General features: G+C 33.9%; 6 non-coding genes across 6 annotated transcripts; all 6 read left to right on the top strand.

Moving 5' to 3' along the window:
• Positions 1-2,948: 2,948 nt before the first annotated feature.
• Positions 2,949-3,110, top strand: LOC122013000. Its single transcript, XR_006120389.1, has one exon. It is a non-coding gene; the product is annotated as a U1 spliceosomal RNA (small nuclear RNA).
• Positions 3,111-4,188: 1,078 nt separating this feature from the next.
• LOC122013011 lies at positions 4,189-4,350 on the top strand. The gene has a single exon (XR_006120400.1). It is a non-coding gene; the product is annotated as a U1 spliceosomal RNA (small nuclear RNA).
• Positions 4,351-5,169: 819 nt separating this feature from the next.
• Positions 5,170-5,331, top strand: LOC122013006. Its single transcript, XR_006120394.1, has one exon. It is a non-coding gene; the product is annotated as a U1 spliceosomal RNA (small nuclear RNA).
• Positions 5,332-13,202: 7,871 nt separating this feature from the next.
• On the top strand, positions 13,203-13,364 carry LOC122013001. Its single transcript, XR_006120390.1, has one exon. It is a non-coding gene; the product is annotated as a U1 spliceosomal RNA (small nuclear RNA).
• Positions 13,365-14,408: 1,044 nt separating this feature from the next.
• LOC122013008 lies at positions 14,409-14,570 on the top strand. The gene has a single exon (XR_006120397.1). It is a non-coding gene; the product is annotated as a U1 spliceosomal RNA (small nuclear RNA).
• Positions 14,571-15,620: 1,050 nt separating this feature from the next.
• On the top strand, positions 15,621-15,782 carry LOC122013004. The gene has a single exon (XR_006120392.1). It is a non-coding gene; the product is annotated as a U1 spliceosomal RNA (small nuclear RNA).
• The last annotated feature ends 4,557 nt before the right edge of the window (positions 15,783-20,339 follow it).

Genomic DNA, 20,339 nt, shown 5'->3' with positions numbered 1-20,339 from the left:
ATGAGTGGAGCCTCCAGCGGAGCACCACCGGGCAACCTACACACCCTGTGTGCTGTGCCACTACCCATGTAGTGGTCACGTAGCCGGCCGACGAGCTCAACAATAATGGAGTCGTCAATCGCCCAGCATGCAATCATGCGATATGGTGTATGCGGCTACAATATATCATACCTGAACATATCCTCCATATGTGTAGATGCCAAACAGACAAACACATATATAACGATGATAATAAACAGCATAAATCCAAAGACATCACATATAACAATGATGTAAGTATCATGAATCCAAGAGCATGTATCACACATGTAAAGCAACTAATCCAGTAGAGTAGAGCACTATAGATATGCATCTCTATGATCATATATACACATGGCAAGAGATATAATACCCAATCCTGAAGTAAAGCAACTAGCAGATGAAACATGTGATAGGTATCAACTAGCTAAAACCAGGGAAGAAATGATCTACTATCTACCACTAGTAAATATATATAAGCTACACATATCATAAGACATTATCAAAAGATAAGTCAAAGGGTACCCGCCTCAAATAGAAGGTACAATCCAAATCCGAAGTCAACGTCGAGACGTCTGTCTCGAATCAGAATCCTGCGTCAAACAACATATATATTTTATTTAGCTAAATCCATATGAATAGCTAAATAAAATCCCTAACACTAAAATAGGGTAAAACCCTAATCCACAATCTCAACTTACCAATTTAAATCTAATGGTCGATTAGGGTTAGTTACCTAATCCCTAATCACCAATTAGATTAGAAATCCAACGGTTGATTAGGGTTAACTACCCTAACCCTAACCATTTCATTAGATTTCTTCTACACAATTAAATCTACACATATGTATTAATTAATCATGGATTAATCCAATGCATTCCTTATCCAATACATGAATCAAATTCATCTAGCACGAGATCATCAAACTAATCTCCAATTTCAATACCTCATGTACTCAAAATCCCTACATATAAACCACTAAGTAAAACCCTAATTCCAATCTAGAACAAGATCATCTAGAATTCAACAACTAGTAATCCAAATACTCCTAATTCATATCATAAACCTAAATTAACTAACCTACAGCAAGATCAAAAACCATACCTCAATTCCACAGCTACTGTGGCTATTGGGATAAGAGGATTGTTGCTGCCGAGACCAAGCAATTTCTGGAATCAAGAACAAGAAACCTAGCCACACCTATTGATCCACAGCCCTCAATTTCACCGCAATGATCACAATTCCAGCCTCACAGCAACAGACCCTCACTTCACTGATCACCAAACCTCACCTGGAAATCAATCCCGTGATCTAAATCAGCCACAAAGAAGAGGATCAAAATCATCTAGCACCAAAAGATCCAAAGGGCAAAGCTCCGGCGATGGATCTAAGGCATGGATTGAAACAAGAACGCAACAGAAGGTTCGATTGCTTACCTTTGAAGCCCTAATCGCCCCTTTCACGCCGGCGGTCGGGTGGCACGGCTCGATCCAGATCCGGCCATTGAAGAGGTGGATCGCACTATGAGCAGCGCGAGGAGAGAAGAACGGAGGTCGATCGGTTGGGTGTCGGCGAATCTTGCTCCTCACCGTGCCCTAGCCACCTCGCCGTTGACGCTCAGCCGCAGAACTCACCGGATCAGGACCCCCGATCGGATCCAACTCCTTGGCACCGTCGAGCTCCGATGATGAGTCTCCTTCGGCCTCGGCGCCGAGTGATCCGCGAGAGAGGGAGAGCACAGAGACGGAAGGGAGATCGGGGAAGTAAGGAGAGGAGGAAGACTCGGGTGATCGGCGTCGGGTTTGGGGGAAACGGCACTTGGGAAGGGAATTTAAAGAAAAGAAAATGATTTATAATTAAAAACATTTCCTCACTTAAATGGGTATCCCAAATAGGCCTTATCCGTACCCGGAATTGATCTCCTCAAAACTCGTCGTACGAGCTCCGAAAAATCCCCAGAAAATTTCTAAAAATTCCGGAAAAATTCTATAAGGCTATTTCCCAAATAACCTTATTTATTTAAATTTTTCTGAGATCTCACAATCTCCCCAAGTTGGGAGAGTGGACGTCATAATTTGTTATAGTGGGGGTACGCGTTTGCGCGACCCCTGCCTAATTCTTAAAATAAATTATTTTGTATATTTTAATCCTAATTTTATTAATAATAATAATAATTATTTTTTATATATCACGATTGGTTTTATTTAATCATTTTACACACATTCTTATATTTTTAAAAAATTAATATAATCTAAGAAAACCAAATAAATGAAACTAAATTTATTGTCAGAAGTGAAATTTTCCACCGACCCCAGTAAATATATCTGGGTGATAATATCAATGTTGATTTTATAATGGAGGGTAATATAATAAAATATTAAACTAAATTATATATTAAAATTTTCAAATAAATCAATTTTTATTACATTATTTAGGTTGAAATAAATAAATTAAGTTATATTTTATTCCCCATGATTTTGATTATGTGATTACATAATGATCACTTAACCAATTAAGATTATATATGATAACTTGAACTAAACACATTTTAAAAGTTATGATAAGATATTCATTTATTCATTCGATTATTTAAGAATCATTGATCCAATTAGTTAGTGATACGGTGATGAAGATAGACCCCCTTAGGCATAATGATTTTTCTAAGATTAACATTAGGATTTTGATAAATGATAAAATATTTTATGTTTATTATTTATGTTTTTTTATTTTGCGACTTATTCTTAATCTTAACAAAGTAGAAATATTGTAACTTTCATATTTGCATCGGAAATCTTTTTGAAACAAGTAAGTTGCTTCTCTAATCCTAACATAATAAAGTTTTAGATTATAATTAGTCCCATATTATTTAAATAACAAGAAGCAAAATGTGAAAACTGTTATTAAAGCATATGGACACGATCCTTTACTCCATACTTACCTGGACGGGGTCTATGGGTGATCAAGATGGCCTATGACCTAGCCCAATGACCTCCATTGCACTTTGGAGGGGTATTGGTCTACCATCTCCCCAAGTTGGGAGAGTGGACGTCATAATTTGTTGTAGTGGGGGTACGCGTTCGCGCGACCCCTGCCTAATTCTTAAAATAAATTATTTTGTTTGTTTTAATACTAATTTTATTAATAATAATAATTATTATTTTTTATATATCACATGATTGATTTTATTTAATCATTTTACATACATTCTTATATTTTTTAAAAATTAATATAATCTAAGAAAACCAAATAAATGAAACTAAATTTATTGTCAAAAATTAATACTATAAACATTTCAACTTAGTCAATTAAAAAAATGATAATCCTTTTTATCGTTATTAACTATCTATCGAAGTAATCAGTACATTCTAATAAAAATTTTCCTAAGTTATTTATTTCAAATTATAAAAATGAAATAAAATTAAAAATATGTGATATTTTATTTAAAAAATAAAGTTGTATTTTTTATTAGGTAAGTAAAAAATATACTTAAATTTTTTTTAAAAAAAGGTATAGTTAAAAAAATTAACATAAAGTTAAAAAACAAATATTAAAAAAATTATGTTTAAAAAACAAAACACCTAAAGTTACTATTGATTTTATAATGGAGGGTAATATAATAAAATATTAAACTAAATTATATATTATAATTTTCAAATAAATAAATTTTTATTACATTATTTAGGTTGAACCAAATAAATTAGGTTATATTTTATTCCCCATAATTTTGATTATTTGATTACATAATGATAACTTAACCAATTAAGATTATATATGATAACTTGAACGAAACACACTTTAAAAGTTATGATAAGATATTCATTTATTATTATTTAAGAATCATTGATCCAATTAGTTAGTGACACGGTGATGAAGATAGACCCGCTTAGGTATAATGATTTTCCTAAGATTAACAATAGGATTTTGGTACATGATAAAATATTTTATGTTTATTATCTATGTTTTTTTATTTTGCACTTATTCTTAATCTTAACAAAGTAGAAATATTTTAACTTTCATATTTGCATTGGAAATCTTTTTGAAACAACTAAGTTGCTTCTCTAATTCTTGCATAATGAAGTTTTAGATTATAATTAGTCCCATATTATTAAAATAACAAGAAGCAAAATGTGAAAACTGCTATTAAAGCATATGGACATGAGCCTTTGCTCCATACTTACCTGGACGGGGTCTATGGGTGATCAAGATTGTCTATGACCTTGCCTAATGACCTCCATTGCACTTTGGAGGGGTATTGGTCTACCATCTCCCCAAGTTGGGAGAGTGGACGTCATAATTTGTTGTAGTGGGGGTACGCGTTCGCGCTGCCCCTGCCTAATTCTTAAAATAAATTATTTTGTTTATTTTAATCCTAATTTTATTAATAATAATTATTTTTTATATATCACATGATTGGTTTTATTTAATCATTTTACACACATTCTTATATTTTTAAAAAATTAATATAATCTAAGAAAACCAAATAAATGAAACTAAATTTATTGTCAGAAGTGAAATTTTCCACCGACCAGTAAATATATTTGGGTGATAATATCAATGTTGATTTTATAATGGAGGGTAATATAATAAAATATTAAACTAAATTATATATTAAAATTTTTAAATAAATAAATTTTTATTACATTATTTAGGTTGAACTAAATAAATTAAGTTATATTTTATTCCCCATAATTTTGATTATGTGATTACATAATGATCACTTAACCAATTAAGATTATATATGATAACTTGAACTAAACACATTTTAAAAGTTATGATAAGATATTCATTTATTCATTCGATTATTTAAGAATCATTGATCCAATTAGTTAGTGATACGGTGATGAAGATAGACCCCCTTAGGTATAATGATTTTTCTAAGATTAACATTAGGATTTTGATTAATGATAAAATATTTTATGTTTATTATTTATGTTTATTTTTATTTTGCGACTTATTCTTAATCTTAACAAAGTAGAAATATTGTAACTTTCATATTTGCATCGGAAATCTTTTTGAAACAAGTAAGTTGCTTCTCTAATCCTAACATAATATAATGAAGTTTTAGATTATAATTAATCCCATATTATTAAAATAACAAGAAGCAAAATGTGAAAACTGCTATTAAAGCATATGGACATGAGCCTTTGCTCCATACTTACCTGGACGGGGTCTTTGGGTGATCAAGATGGCCTATGACCTAGCCCAATGACCTCCATTGCACTTTGGAGGGGTATTGGTCTACCATCTCCCCAAGTTGGGAGAGTAGACGTCATAATTTGTTGTAGTGGGGGTATGCGTTCGCGCAGCCCCTGCCTAATTATTAAAATAAATTATTTTGTTTATTTTAATCCTAATTTTATTAATAATAATAATTATTATTTTTTATATATCACAGGATTGGTTTTATTTAATCATTTTACTCACATTCTTATATTTTTAAAAATTTAATATAATCTAAGAAAACCAAATAAATGAAACTAAATTTATTGTCTCTCGAATAATCGGTACAGTCTCATAGAAATTGAGATACAAATACATTACGGACTTGATTGGATTAAGCCTTAGTAAGGAAACCTACTAAGTTGTAACTTCCAAATTCAGAGAAACCTTGGAATTTAAAATGGGCAATCCTGAGTCAAATCCTTAGTTTTATCAAACTAGAATAAAAAAAAGGATAGGTGCAGAGACTCAATGGAAGCTGTTCTAACGAATGAAGTTGACTACGTTTCGTTGGTAGTTGGAATCCGTCTATCAAAATTACAGAAAAGATGTTCCTATATACCTAATACATACGTATACATACTGACATATCAAATCAAACGATTAATCATACATTATAGTTATGGTTGAATATCTGGGTGATAACATCAATGCTGATTAACCAATTGCATAAGTAATTTATTTCAAATTATAAAAATGAAATAAAATTAAAAATATGTGATATTTTATTTAAAAAATAAAGTTGTATTTTTTATTAGGTAAGTAAAAAATATACATAAAAAAATTTAAAAAAATGTATAGTTAAAAAAAATTAACATAAAGTTAAAAAACAAATGTTAAAAAAAAAATAAGTTTAAAAAATAAAACACCTAAAGTTACTGTTGATTTTATAATGGAGGGTAATATAATAAAATATTAAACTAAATTATATATTAAAATTTTCAAATAAATAAATTTTTATTACAATATTTAGGTTGAATCAAATAAATTAGGTTATATTTTATTCTCCATAATTTTGATTATGTGATTGCATAATGATCACTTAACCAATTAAGATTATATATGATAACTTTAAGGAAACACACTTTAAAAGTTATGATAAGATATTCATTTATTATTATTTAAGAATCATTGATCCAATTGGTTAGTGACACGGTGATGAAGATAGACCCCCATAGGTATAATGATTTTCCTAAGATTAACATTAGGATTTTGGTACATGATAAAATATTTTATGTTTATTATTTATGTTTTTTTATTTTGCACTTATTCTTAATCTTAACAAAGTAGAAATATTTTAACTTTCATATTTGCATTGGAAATCTTTTTGAAACAACTAAGTTTCTTCTCTAATCCTAACATTGTAAAATATCGAAAAATGACGAATAATGATAAGGGAATTTTCCGAAATTTTTGGAAATTTTTCTGGAATTTTTCGGAGACCGTATGGACGAGTTCACGGGGATAAAACTGGGCCTCGGGAAAGCCCGTTTAGGCTACCCCGTGAGGAAAAGTTTATTTTTCTTTTCCTATTTCCTTTTTCTTATTCTTTTTCTCCCGTTATTGTGTCGTGTCCCTCTCCCCTTCCTCTTCGACGCTGTGCCCTGCCAAGTGCCGCCGAACCCGTGCCCTAACCACCCCGAGACGGTTCCTTCTTTCACTTCTCTTCCTCCTTCCTTCGGCCGAAGTCCATCTGCTCCTCCACCCGACGACATCACCGGCCATCTCTTCTCTCTTCCTTACCGTGCCCGTGCCCTAGGTCCCGGACAGCCGCTTCTCCTCGATGCATCCCCTCTCTTCTTCCTTATCGGCGCTTGAGCAAGAGCTGACCGACTCCCTCTCTTCCCGAAGCTCGTGACACGCCGATCTGTGTCCTCTTTCTTCACGCCGCTATGCCCTAGATCTACAGCGCGCCACCACTGCACGAAGCAATGTCGGTTGCCCCCATCGCTGTGCCCTAACGCAATGTCCGATTCTCCTCTTCTCTTGATTTTTCTTCTCGACTCGGTGCCCTAGCACCGTTGCCGGCCACTAGGTCTGACCCAGCGCCACCATTGCCTGATCACCGCTGAGCACCATCTAAGGGGCACCTTAAATACACCCACTGCTGATCCAGCCGGTCTACAGATGACACTACCCTCTCTGTCATGAGCAGCCAACACTGAGGTAAGCCTCGTTGTGGATCAGTGATGCAGTTTAGGGATACTTTGGCTAACTGATGATGTTGGCATTAAAAGGGATTCGTCGATAAAGAAGAAGGAAGGGGTTGAATTGGAGAACTGGATTTGGAAATCCAATTTTCAGCAGCAGTGGCTTCATCGTTGCTCCTACAACAACTTCCAGCGGCTGCATTTCCTTGCCGTGTGTCAACATGGAGCAACCATAATAAGGTAAGCTAGAGATCAGTTTGCAGTTTGTTGATGGTTTTGAATGGTATCATTAACTGGTTATGATTATCATGAGGAAATTGAAATTTAAATGTAATGTGTTGAGTTAGGGAACATTTGATGTGGAGGGCAGCATCCTTTTACCCTGTTTTAGTCGGCATTGTGCGCGGACAATCCATAACTCCAGCCACAGATTTTTCAATAGCTAGATCTCTGGTAAATTGAGGTAAGAAGTATGATATCAGATTTGGTAGTGATGCGAGTTAATTTATAGTGGAAGGTTGTGGTTGTTTGTCTACCAGCCTTTGTAGCTTGGCCAACATTGTTCACTGGCGATCCACAGCATCGGTCATTCTGTTTTGGGCAGGGAAACCCTTTGACCGTGAGCCATCAACAACCATCCTGGATTTGGGTGAGTTCTTATGAATTGGTTTAGATTAAGTTGTTGTGATGGATTATGTTTATTGCAAGTTCTAATTTGTATGGATTAGTTAAAGTCGATTGAGGAGTTAAATGATCCAATTAGAGTTTATAATTGGATCTGGATTTATGTTAGCTCCTCGAGGATTTGATTTAGCTAATTTATTTATATGTAATTAGCTAAATCTGGATACCATGTACTACAGGACTTTGACACGAGACGGGCATCTCGACGTTGGATTTGACTGGATTGGACCTGCTAATTGAGACGGGTACCTTGACTTATCTTTGATAATGTCATGTTGATATGTTTAGTAGGTTATAGCCTTTAGTAATAATTATGTTCGTTCTTGTTTCGATATGTCACTACTGGATACCTGTTACATGCTTGGTTGCTCACCTGTTATGCATTTATTGTTAGTACCCACATGATTTTATGTATGCTTATATGGTAGTGACATACCATGCCTCATTATGCTCAGGACCTAGGTTTTTTATACCCTACCTGACCTGTGTACCTTAGGTCTTCAGATTTGACCATCGATACTACGGTACATATTTTATATATATGGATATTGTTACACTGATCAGGTTATTTTCATGCTTAGTGTCATGCATCATCTCGCATGATTGCATGCTGCACGATAGTCTGCTCCATTATTGTCGAGCACATCGCCAGTTACATGTATCCGTACACACCACCACTCATGGGTTAGTGGTATATCAGACAAGTGTGTCATAGTTTTGCTGTTTGTCTCCGTTGGTCTGGTGACTCAGCGTGGTAGCCGGCAGACAGTTCTTCTCTATTTGGCTCCGTTGGTTTAGTGTAGCAGCGTGGTAGCTGGCAGGTGGTTGGACTCTGTTTGGCTCCGTTGGTCCGCTCATGGGTAGTGTGACGCAGCGTGGTAGCCGGCAGAGATTTCCTCCGCATCATCGTGTACCGGGAGATGAGAACATCGAGCTCCCCCATTTATGATTTGGGGTAGGAGGATAGGTGTACTCCGACAACATCCCGTCTACTCAGTCACTCATCAGGAGCAGTGACATCAAAGTGCACGGTTGTCACAACCCTACCCACTCGGTCTCACCATTGTGTGTGAGATGGCTGACTGGCGTCAGGGGTGACCATGTCATTGACATCATATGCGTTTATGCATTTACTGATTGTGTTTGTTGCATTTATATGCTGCATTTGGATGGATGCATATGTTTGACATGCATACAGAATTTATGATACTCTCGGTCTGACGACCTGATTATTCTGATAGGAGGCCCTGGTGAGTACAGTTCTCTTCAGCCTTTTCTATTGTGCATTTCCAGCTTTTGTCCAGGAGACTGTACTCCATAGTTATTACTGTATGTTATAGCGTACTATACATGTCAACTGGTATCTGCTGAGTTGTTCAACTCACCCCCGTGGACACTATCTTTTCAGGGACCAGGTTGTTTGTAACGACCACCCTTCTTACTGCTACTACACTCTAAGGATGACCGTTACTTAACTACTAACTCTACTTAACCGGTACGCTACTTAACTACGAGCAATCCCTACCGAAAAATTTCGGCAGAGTCTCCCCTGTACCGGTGACAATAATCATAAGTACATACATATACAAAGCAATAACATCACCACGCAGTTTATATATAACTAAAAATAAACTATCCTAGCAATAGTAAACAAAAGAACTCCAACAATAGGAAATAACTCAACTACAATGCGGAATAAACTTAACATAGACAAAGGGAAACTACTAAAACAATCTCTATCAATTTAATAACTGAAAGAAAACTCCAAAGAAGGAGTCTTGATAGTTTCCTTAGCAAACTCATGATCTCTCCATAGTCCAGCCATCACACACCTTCATCACCACCACCTTGTCGCCTTCCTTTCATACTTTAGCTTTTCCTTTATCTGCAGTAGGAGGAAAGTAGTATCTATAAGCTAAAAGCTTAGTAAGTGCTTGCCTACTCACAAAAACTCGATATGCATGTATATAACGAAAAACATGCTAAATCTGAATGCTTAGAAGAAAGCTACTCATGCTCATCTACTAGTAAATAAATCAGATTAACTGAAATACTAAACATGTAATCATGCTCATAAATAGCATAGAAATCATATTAACTGAAAAGCTAACATGTAAAGCTACTCATGCTATACAAGAATAAAACTATAACTGCATGCTGAAAAGCAAATAAAGCTAATCATGCTAAATAATCTAATAGCAAGAAATCAACTAAATGATAAGACATATAGTCATGCTCAAATAAACTCATAAGGAAGCAAATGAAAACTGATACTGCATGCTTCAAATAACAAGAAGCTAAACTTTCTAATTCTAAACATATTTGATGTTTGTTTCATTTGTTTCAAAAAAACTTTTACTTTTATACTTCAAAATAATAATCAACTTCTCTTGGGCCCGGCATTGTACCACTTTGGTATTTTACCAATTTGCGCGCATCCTTAATAAGAGTCGAGGTAGCTAATCCCGAAACTACTAAGGTACTTCTAGGCCTTGTGCCTAGGGGCATCTTGGAGCCCATCCCTTGGACCTTGTGTCCAGTACATGCCCTTTAAAAGTAAAATACTTTTTATCTTTAAATACTTCTTATAATAAAATGCCTTGGCATTTAATAAGCACCTTGTGTGCCAAAATCCCTAAAGTTTTGACTTCGGGATTTTACTTAAGGCCTTAGCCTTTTTCCTTTCTTTTCTTTATCTTTCTTTTACTTATCTTTTGGTAATTCAGTAGAGAATCATAACTAAATCCAAAAGTAGATCTGTTCATGTTAAATGAGGTAGTAAAGAAACTTAAATCTAAATTGCATACTTTAAAAATGAGGGCTGTTCTTGCCCTATGCATAGCATAAAAGATCTAACCAAACATGCCAGGTACCAAATTGTGCATGCTCATTAAGTAGCAAGGAAAGCTAAACCGTGCATGCTTAAGTTAATGGCTGTTCAGGTTCATTGAAATAGCAAAGACATCTAACGGTATGCTTTAGATTAGAGAACTATTAAAAGCTAACAAACACATGTATATCAATTCTTCATGCTAAAATACATCAAATCTGAAATGCTAACTATACTAATCAAAATTCTGCATATCAAGCTAACAAAATTCTGCATATATAGAGAAAACTAAAGCTAAATGCTTTAATGAAATCTGAAACTGTAAATAACTAAAGGCTGAAAACTAAAGAATTAAGAACTAATACATCCTAGAAATTAAATTCAATTACAAGATCAACTACTGCAAGTGAATCATGCTCATGCTATTCTATACGAACTAAATTTGCTACTGCTCATGAGTATCCATATAAACTAAATTTGTTACACATGCTCAACTGATAGCAATGAAACTAAAACTGTTCAACTAATAGAAATCGAAAGTTGTACATCTAACAGCAGATAAATACAATCTAAACTTCAGAATCTACAACTAACAAGTGGAATAGAATATCAAATCTACTATCCGATTCTTTCACTAACTACATTCATCTATGGCCTGTGATATCTAGAGCATAAAATCTATTTGTGCATGATAGTAGGTTAACAATCTTTCTATTGGTTTCATGCTCAAATTTAATAAAGAAATCTCAAAATTTAAATACTAATCTACACTATCAATGGATCTAAAACCGTATGTACAGGACCAACCACACAAGATTCTAACAGCAGGTTGACCAATAAAAAAAACGTCAGGTCTAGATGAAGCACTGCAATCCACTGAACCCTCCCAGAACCACAACAATTCTAGCCCATTTAAACAATTCCCTTTTTCTTCATAAGACTCACGGCAGCAAGTTTTAATACACCAATCTTCATCGCACGCTTCGAAATCGAGAAGAAAACTCGAAAACAAGAAGAACGAAAATTCGGAACTACTCCTACTGCAGGTGAGAAGCACTTACTTCTTGTTCTTGGACTTACAACCGAAAAGGAGGAGATCTAGGGTTCGGGTAAAGCTTCAAATCTCGGCTCTTCTTCGTGCTCAAAGCTTCTCCTTGACGAGAAGTGAAGAAAACCCCTCGGAGAACAACCTCGCCGGCCGCCGGAGAAAGGATCGCTCCTTGCCACGATTTCGCCCGAGAAGAATCGCCATCGCGAGAGAGGAGAGAAAGGGTTTCGGGAGAAAATTAATTTCTCTCTTAACTTATCCCTTTTTATAACCTAGGGTTATTTCTGTTATCAACTATACCTTAAATATTTTTTACTATCTATTCTTAACAAAACCGCCCGCAACACACTTGGTTAGCCAGGTTTTAACCAATTCAGAGATCTCGGCTTCGATTCCTCAGCCGCGCACTTTTATTTCCAATTTATTTTACTGTTCCTAACTACTACTTAAATATATATCGCTCCATATATGATTAACAAATCGAGCGCAGCTCGGTTGGTTGGGCCGGTTTTGCTTGGGTCCGGGGTGCTGGGTTCGAAACCCAGCTTCTACAACCTTTTTTTTTTTTTTTTTTTTTAGTTTATTTTTAAAACTTATTCTCCTTGGTAAAAATACCAAACGAACTCGAAAAATTACATAAAAATACTCTAAAAATTTCTAAAAATCTCTAGAATTTTTCTATAGTATTTCTAAAAATTTTTGAATTATTTTTGGGCTCAAAATTAGGAAATTTGGGTCGTTACATTGTTTATGGAGTCACTTGGAGTATCCTACCTGTCGGTCCCCACGTCACATCAGAAGATCTGTCTCTATTTTTATTTAGTTACATTTTCGGTATATGAAATTTCTGTATTTCGCTTTGTGTTCCAGTTATGTTTTTGGAGTGTTGTTTTGTTGTGTGGTGTAAGTCTAGCCGGCTAGCAGTCTCTGTTGATAGTTGTATGTGTGTCCGTTGTATTTCCGCTGTGTTTGATTCTGGTACAGCTGAGTGGGCTATTAGTTTTGCATATAAACTGCGTGGTTGTGTGTTTATTCCAGTTGTCTGTGGCTGAGGTATATTATGCATGTAGAAATGATTCAGATTGTCAGCCGTACAGGGGAGGTGCTGCCGAAATTTCTTCGGACAGGGACTCCCCCGGGGCGTGACAAACATAATGAAGTTTTAGATTATAATTAGTCCCATATTGTTAAAATAACAAGAAGCAAAATGTGAAAACTGCTATTAAAGCATATGGACATGAGCCTTTGCTCCATACTTACCTGGACGGGGTCTATGGGTGATCAAGATGGCCTATGACCTAGCCCAATGTCTTCCATTGCACTTTGGAGGGGTATTGGTCTACCATCTCCCCAAGTTGGGAGAGTGGACGTCATAATTTGTTGTAGTGGGGGTACGCGTTCGCGCGACCCCTGCCTAATTCTTAAAATAAATTATTTTTTTTATTTTAATCCTAATTTTATTAATAATAATAATAATTATTTTTTATATATCACATGATTGGTTTTATTTAATCATTTTACATACATTCTTATATTTTTAAAAAATTAATATAATCTAAGAAAACCAAATAAATGAAACTAAATTTATTGTCAGAAAGTAATACTATAAACACTAACTTACTCAATTAAAAAATGATAATCCTTTTTAGATTTATTAATTAGAAGTAATCGGAACAGTCTCATAGAAATTTTCCACCCACCAACTGAGTAAATAAATTGAGATACAAATATATTATAGTTAGTGTTCAAACAGTGAATATCTGGTGATTTCATGTTGATTAACCAATTGCATAAGTATTTTATTTCAAATTATAAAAATGGAATATAATTAAAAATATGTGATAATTTATTTAAAAAATAAAGTTGTATTTTTTATTAGGTAAGTAAAATATATACTTAAAAAAATTTTAAAAAACGATAGTTAAAAAATTAACATAAAGTTAAAAAACAAATGTTAAAAAAATTAAGTTTAAAAAACAAAATACCTAAAGTTACTGTTGATTTTATAATGGAGGGTAATATAATAAAATATTAAACTAAATTATATATTAAAATTTTCAAATAAATAAATTTTTTTTAGGTTGAACCAAATAAATTAAGTTATATTTTATTCCCCATAATTTATTATTGATCCAATTAGTTAGTGATACAGTGATGAAGATAGACCCCCTTAGGTATAATGATTTTTCTTAGATTAACATTAGGATTTTGATACATGATAAAATATTTTTTGTTTATTATTTATGTTTTTTTATTTTGCGACTTATTCTTAATCTTAACAAAGTAGAAATATTTTAACTTTCATATTTGCATTGGAAATCTTTTTGAAACAAGCAAGTTGCTTCTCTAATCCTAACATAATGAAGTTTTAGATTATAATTAGTCCCACATTGTTAAAATAACAAGAAGTAAAATGTGAAAACTACTATTAAAGCATATGGACATGAGTCTTTGCTCCATACTTACCTGGACGGGGTCTATGGGTGATCAAGATGGCCTATGACCTAGCCCAATGACCTCCATTGCACTTTGGAGGGGTATTGGTCTACCATCTCCCCAAGTTGGGAGAGTGGACGTCATAATTTGTTGTAGTGGGGGTACATGTTCGCGCGGCCCCTGCCTAATTCTTAAAATAAATTATTTTGTTTATTTTAATCCTTATTTTAATAATAATAATAATAATAATCTTTTATATATCACAAGATTGGTTTTATTTAATCATTTTACACACATCCTTATATATATTTTTTAAATTTATATAATCTAAGATGACCAAGTAAATGAAACTAAATTTATTGTCAAAAATTAATAGTATAAACATTTCAAATTAGTCAATTAAAAAAAATGATAATCCTATTTAGCTTTATTAACTATCTTTTATTCGGTACAGTCTCGTAGAAATTTTCCACCGACCATCAGAGTACAAATACATTATAGTTTGGGTTCGAATAAAAATGAAATAAAATTAAAAATATGTGATATTTTATTATAACATCAATGCCGATTAACCAATTGCATAAGTAATTTATTTCAAATTATAAAAATGAAATAAAATAAAAAATATGCGATATTTTATTTAACAAATAAAGTTGTATTTTTTATTAGGTAAGTAAAAAATATACTTAAAAAATTTTAAAAAACGTATAGTTAAAAAAATTAACATAAAGTTAAAAAAAAAATGTTAAAAAAAAATTAAGTTTAAAAAAAAAAACACCTAAAGATTATGTGATTACATAATGATCACTTAACCAATTAAAATTATATATGATAACTTGAACCAAAAATACTTTAAAAGTTATGATAAGATATTCATTTATTCAATCAATTAATTAAGAATCATTGATCCAATTAGTTAATGATACGGTCATGAAGATAGACCCCCTTAGGCATAATGATTTTTCTAAGATTAAAATTAGGATTTTGATAAATGATAAAATATTTTATGTTTATTCTTTATGCTTTTTTATTTTGCGACTTATTCTTAATCTTAACAAAGTAGAAATATTTTAACTTTCATATTTGCATTGGAAATCTTTTTGAAACAACTAAGTTGCTTCTCTAATCCTAACATAATGAAGTTTTAGATTATAATTAGTCCCATATTGTTAAAATAACAAGAAGCAAAATGTGAAAACTGCTATTAAAGCATATGGACATGAGCTTTTGCTCCATACTTACCTGGACGGGGTCTATGGGTGATCAAGATGGCCTATGACCTAGCCCAATGACCTCTATTGCACTTTGGAGGGGTATTGGTCTACCATCTTCCCAAGTTGGGAGAGTGGACGTCATAATTTGTTGTAGTGGGGGTACGCGTTCGCGCGGCCCCTGCCTAATTCTTAAAATAAATTATTTTGTTTATTTTAATCCTAATTTTAATAATAATAATAATAATAATTTTTTATATATTAGTTTTATTTAATCATTTTACACACATTCTTACATTTTTAAAAAAATTAATATAATTTAAGAAAACCAAATAAATGAAACTAAATTTATTGCCAGAAATTAATACTATAAACATTTCAACTTAGTCAATTAAAAAAATGATAATCCTTTTTAGCTTTATTAACTCTCTCTCGAAGTAATCGATATAGTCATATAGAAATTTTCCACCGACCACCAGATCACCAACCGATACAAATACATTATAGTTAGGGTTCGAAACATGAATATCTGGGTGATAACATCAATGCTGATTAACAAATTGCATAAGTAATTTATTTCAAATTATAAAAAATGAAATAAAATTAAAAATATGTGATATTTTATTTAAAAAATAAAGTTGTATTTTTTTATTATGTAAGTAAAAAATATACTTAAAAATATTTTAAAAAACGAACCGTGAATATTTGGATGATAACATCAATGTTGATTAACCAATTGCATTAGTAATTTATTTCAAATTATAAAAATGAAATAAAATTAAAAATATGTGATATTTTATTAAAAAAATAAAGTTGTATTTTTTTATTATGTAAGTAAAAAATATACTTAAAATAATTCTTAAAAACGTATAGTTCAAAAAATTAATGTAAAGTTAAAAAACAAATGTTAAAAAAACATTAAGTTTAAAAAACAAAACACCTAAAGTTTCAAAATTCCCTAAAAGACATTTTGAATGGCAAGTTATGCCTTTTAGGCTAAAAGTAGCCCCTCAGGTCTTCCAAAGAAAAATGGATGACATATTTAAATCAGTTATAGACTTTTATGTGTATATATTGATGATGTTATGGTTTTTTCTAAAATAAAGGACGAACATTATGCACATTTATATATGATTTTTAACTTATTTGAACAACATAGATTAATTGCATATAGAAGAAAAATGAAATTGGCAGCACTATACATTGATTTCTTAGGCAGTCTTATAGGTCAAGGAAAGATAACACTTTAAGCTCATATCACAAGCAAAATTTTAGACTTTCCTGATAAAATGGAAGACATCAAAACACTTCGATCCTTTTTAGCCTTACTTAATTATGCAAGGCCTTATTTAAAAGATATTGGCAAAATAAGTGGACCTTTATATAACAAAACTTCACAAACAGGACAATGATATTTTAATCAACAAGATATAGACTTGACCAAACAAATCAAAGTAGTGGTGCAACAATTACCTCATTTAACTTTAGCCTTAGATATCGATTATTTGGTAATAGAAACAGACGGTTGTGAAACAGGCTGGGGAGAAGCCTTATTTAGTAAAAAAAATCTAAGTATGACTCCAAATCTTCAGAATAATTATTGTAACGACCCACCTTCTACTACTAGGCTGTAAGGCCGATCGCTACAGTTATGCTGTGCTAAATGACTAATGCGGAAAAACTGGATTGATGAAAATCTTACTAAACTGATTTCTATAAAATCTAAACTTAACATTCTAGGTGTACCTAAGGGTTGTACACCTGTTAGGGAAGACAATCTATGCCTCTCAGATGACCTGCTAGCTGTAATTAGGCTTTTCAATCGATCCCTAGATCGATTGGGCTGTCGGATCGATCCCGTGATCGACTCAGCTTATACTGGCACGGAAGAAAACTCTCTGGATCGGTCGGCTGACCGATCCATAGGCTGTCGCTTCTGTACGTGGCTGGATCGGTCTACCGACCGATCCAGAAGTGCACTGATCGGTCGGCTGACCGATCCAGTGGCTCACTGATCGGTCGGCAGACCGATCAGCAAGCTTTGGTAACCTCTGTTCGCGAAGGCCAACTTTCTGTTCGCGAATGGATCGGTCGGCTGACCGATCCAGTGGCAGATGCCAACCTTCTGTTTGCATCTGGATCGGTCGGCTGACATATCCAGTGGCACAGCACAGACTCTGATCGGTCTGTAGACCGATCAGAGTTCTGATTTCGCTCCTGGAACTCTGATTTCAGCACTTGTTCGTGCTAAAACATCACACAACAGTTATAGAATGCATGTAAAGCGTTCTAATATCTATTAACTAGCATTCTAACATGATCTAGTGCAAAGCTTATTAATTCATAGCATTCAAAACTACTAGAACTGCATAAAAGTATCTTAAAACAAAAACTAAGTTCTTAATCTGCTAACTCCCTAAGGATCTTTTATTCCGGTTCCTGCCACACACATCTTGATCTGCATTGACCTCCAACCTCCACTGCTAGTCCATCTTTCCTTTACCTTTATCTGCAGTAGAAGGAAAAATAGTATCTGTAAGCTTAAAGCTTAGTAAGAAACCATCTACCTCACAAAAACATGCAACGATGCAAATATGATTTTAAATCATGCTGTTTGAAACATATGCTGGATATACTGAATAAACTAGCATGGCATGGCATATAAGCATACAATCATGGCATATCTAAACCTGAACATAAAAACATGTATAACAACTGCACATAAAGTTATCATGCATATTCACAGGGAAAAACTAAACTGGAGCATGATACTGAACTGAAACTGAACTGCGCTAAAACTGATCTTAAACTATAATCACTGGATTAGATTAAGAGTTTGAAAGCTAATATCATAATAAGTGAAAATAGTAATCATGCTGTTTGGGCCCGGCAACTGTACTTGCTATGCGCGCATCCCTAACTAGACCAGGGTTTGCAAGTCCCGAATTTAGTAGGGTTAACTAGGTTATCTAAACCTAGAACTAGGTTATCTAAACCTAGAATTAGGTTATCTAAACCTAGGGACCGACTATGGGAGCCCAGCCCAATGGATATCTAATCCAGTACAGTGCCACTGAAAATAAAATACTGAATATAGCTACTAATTGCTTATTTTGCTGTTTCTAGGTTATCTGAACCTAGAGCTAGGTTATCTAAACCTAGAGGCGACTGTGGGAGCCCACCCATTGGACCGTAGTCCCATGTAAGCTGAAACTAGACTAACATACTGATTTAAATGCTACTAATGCATTTAACTGAGCTGTTAAACATAACTGAGGTGGTATTTAGCTACACTAACATTTTACCGAACACTTGGTGTGCTCCAACTCTCTCCTCTAATAGGGAGATCACCTCTAGGCACCCGACAACGTCTAGAATCTCCAACTAAAGGAGACCAACGTGTCCGGCCTGTCTAGAGGTGCTCAACTAGATCCCTAATCCTCGAGGAGGGTTTAAACACACCCTATGTGCCGAAAAAACCTGCATATAGCTAAAACTAATGCGTAGAAAACCAAACGGAGCTATTATACTGCAGGTGAGGGATTTCTTACCTCCTATTCGTAATTTCTTACGATTCTATTCGCTAGAATTCCGATGGAGATGAACTTCTCGACGATCCGATCACGTATTCGCGTTCCTCTCGCGGAGAAGAACCTCTTTCGTGTTGGAGTCGTCGTCGGAAGATGAACCTATTGACCTTGGGCTAGGGCGCCGAGAGAAGGAGAGGGAGAGGTGCGTGCGGCGGTGAGGTTTTGGAGAGAAGAAAAGTGGCGTGAGGTGAGGAGGTGCCGAACCAAACTTCTAAAATAAACCAAACCCTCTTTAAGTTTTTAATTTATATTAAGTGGTTTAATGAACCCAACTCTAATATAAATATATTTGGTTCTCCTTTCTTTCAGCACGGCCCTGCTGGGTTCAACCGGTTACTAACATTATCCCTAAACTATAGATCTCGGGTTCGATTCCCGCCTAAGCTATTTTGCAGTTCTATTTATTTTTGCTGCTTCCGCTACTCGGAAAATTCTGGAAAAATATCTAAAAATTCCAGAAAAATTGTAGAATATTTATAATGCAGTTTCGAGAATTTTCGGGCATTACAATTATGCAGATATGCGTCAGGAAAATATAAAGAAAAAGCCAGACTCACTTCTTTAGATTATGAGTTACTTGTAGTCATTTATTGTTTAGAAGATTTCTTTTTATTTATCTATAATAAGCCTGAAATAACAATCAGAACTGATTGTGAGGCTATAGTAAAATATAGTCAACAAACAAAAGAAGTAAGAAAAGGCTTAGGATCTAAACGTTGGATAAAATTCACTGATACTATTCTTAAAAAAGGACTTCAAATTCAATGGGAATATATTAAAGGAAGCTCTAATTCTCTTGCTGATACTTTATCTCGCTTACTAACTTATCCAATTTTGCAGCTATGGATATACAGAAAAGAGTTCTTACTTATGGTTATCAAAAGACTATGAAATCTGGCAATCAAGAACTTCCTCAATTCTCCAGGAAAGGAGATACTTTTGACTTTCCTCTCAGAGTCCAACTTGATACTATACAACAATGGTTAATTGATAATATTTGGAACATTCCTACTTCACCAGGAATAGCAAGTCAAAAGATAGCTATCATCAATGCTATCTCCAATTACTTCATTACAACTATTCAAAAACCACTTGGGAAGAAGGTTTCTTGCAATGCTATTTTCTCTGGACCATTTGCCGAACTTTATGTAG

The sequence above is a fragment of the Zingiber officinale genome, chromosome 8A (assembly GCF_018446385.1).
Source record: "Zingiber officinale cultivar Zhangliang chromosome 8A, Zo_v1.1, whole genome shotgun sequence".
Lineage (NCBI taxonomy): Eukaryota > Viridiplantae > Streptophyta > Magnoliopsida > Zingiberales > Zingiberaceae > Zingiber > Zingiber officinale.
The sequence above is the reverse complement of the archived record's forward strand: the minus strand, read 5'-3'. Positions and strand labels throughout refer to the sequence as shown.